Genomic DNA, 2,500 nt, shown 5'->3' on the forward strand with positions numbered 1-2,500 from the left:
TATAGTCTAGTCTATAGTCTAGTCTATAGTCTAGTCTATAGTCTAGTCTATAGTCTAGTCTATAGTCTAGTCTATAGTCTAGTCTTTAGTCTAGTCTATAATCTAGTCCGTAGTCTAGTCTACAGTCTAGTCTATAGTCTAGTCTATAGTATACTCTATAGTCTAGTCTATAGTCTAGTCTATAGTCTAGTCTATAGTCTAGATTATTGTCTATAGTCTAGTCTGTAGTCCAGCATATAGTCTAGCATATAGTTTATTTTATAGTTTAGTGTATAGCCTTGTCTATAGTCAAGTCTGCAGTCTAGTATATAGTCTCATCTGTAACCTGATGTCTAGACTATATATTGATCTCTATTGTTTGACTATAACTTGTAATGCAAATAAATTGTTAAATTTAAATTTCTGTCTATGTCACTGTAGTAGGTACCATAAACAAATTATGTACTATTTTTTGTTTAGCTTTTTCATGTTTTCCACTCAGGACTTGTACAATTTTTTTTTGAATTATTTCACTGTGTGTGTTTTTTTTTTCTCGAAAAAATTTGTTTGCAGCAGCAATAACTCGAACATTGAAACATTTTTTTTCGAAAGGTTATTGTTGTTTACGCCGAATGTTGAATAACAACAAACAAACTCTAAGTTGCAAGTGTATGTGTATAAGTGAAATGTATTCTGCAACATTTCCGGCAAATGCATCAACAACTTTTCAATTCATCGAAACCCTAAAAAAACATCAGTTTGAAAATTCTTTTTTTTTTTTTTTTTTGTAGAAAATATTTCAAACAATATTTGTTTTTCTCATTTTTTTACAAGGAATATTGAAGAACAAAATACTTTAGGAGTTTAGTTATGCTGTAGGTGGTGGTTAGTTGTTTTGTTGCGTTTTTCTCCCTCAACTGTACTGCCACAGATTTTGTTGAGTAAACTAACGCCTGGTTGTTTACATTTTAAGTTCATCGGGAAAAAAAAAATACTCGTACGAAAACATTTTGTCCCCAGAGGTGACGGTAAAGTTTTGTGAATTTTTTCCACCGGTAATTTTTCATAGATTATATGTGTTTTTTTCCATTTTTTTACAAAAGCTCAATAACTACAAAAGTTTTGTTTCCTTTTTTTGTGTGTTTTAGGTAAAAAAAATGTGTATAAATATGTATTGTATATTTACAAGAAATAGCAAAACCCATAGCTAAACTATAGTAACCAATGCCATAGGGATGCAAAGGTTTGTTTTCTATTTTCCAGTTGCTTTTCATTGCAAAACTTTAACTATTTTAGCATAAAATTTTAATAGTTTTTTACCTACGTTTTAGGACACTCTTCAGTGATTTAATGAGAGTGTAAAATTTTAGTTTGTCATAGCATTTGCAACATCAGAAATATTCCAAACCAAAGAATAGCTTTCTATCTTTTAAGTCTTTTTTCTTTTAACCCAGTAAAGATGAACACAAAAATGACAAACATTTCTATGTATACTAAAGCCTTCTTCCTGGATAAGAAGATCGGTGATAGATAAAGCTAAGAACTTAGGTGTAATCTTTGACCGGAAATTAAAATGCAGACACCTCATAAAGGATAGGATCAACAAGGCGCATCGGCCCTGAGCGAAATGTAGTAAAACTACAGACATGGTCTTTGTCCAATACTCTGGCTTATGCTTAAATAATCTGGTGGACTACTTTAGAAAAAAAAGGGGGTAAAATCGAACTACTACAGGGAGTTCAGCATACATTCTGCGTGGGTATAAATGATGTCATGTGTACTACTATCTATCTATCTATCTATCTATCTATCTATCTATCTATCTATCTATCTATCTATCTATCTATCTATCTATCTATCTATCTATCTATCTATCTATCTATCTATCTATCTATCTATCTATCTATCTATCTATCTATCTATCTATCTATCTATCTATCTATCTATCTATCTATCTATCTATCTATCTATCTATCTATCTATCTATCTATCTATCTATCAATATATCTATCTATCTATCTATCTATCTATCTATCTATCTATCTATCTATCTATCTATCTATCTATCTATCTATCTATCTATCTATCTATCTATCTATCTATCTATCTATCTATCTATCTATCTATCTATCTATCTATCTATCTAATCTATCTATCTATCTATCTATCTATCTATCTATCTAATCTATCTATCTATTATCTATTTATCTATCTATCTATCTATCTATCTATCTATCTATCTATCTATCTATCTATCTATCTATCTATCTATCTATCTATCTATCTATCTATCTATCTATCTATCTATCTATTTATCTATCTATCTATCTATCTATCTATCTATCTATCTATCTATCTATCTATCTATCTATCTATCTATCTATCTATCTATCTATCTATCTATCTATCTATTATCTATCTATCTATCTATCTATCTATCTATCTATCTATCTATCTATCTATCTATCTATCTATCTATCTATCTATCTATCTATCTATCTATCTATCTATCTATCTATCT

Source organism: Lucilia cuprina, chromosome 3 (genome assembly GCF_022045245.1).
Source record: "Lucilia cuprina isolate Lc7/37 chromosome 3, ASM2204524v1, whole genome shotgun sequence".
Lineage (NCBI taxonomy): Eukaryota > Metazoa > Arthropoda > Insecta > Diptera > Calliphoridae > Lucilia > Lucilia cuprina.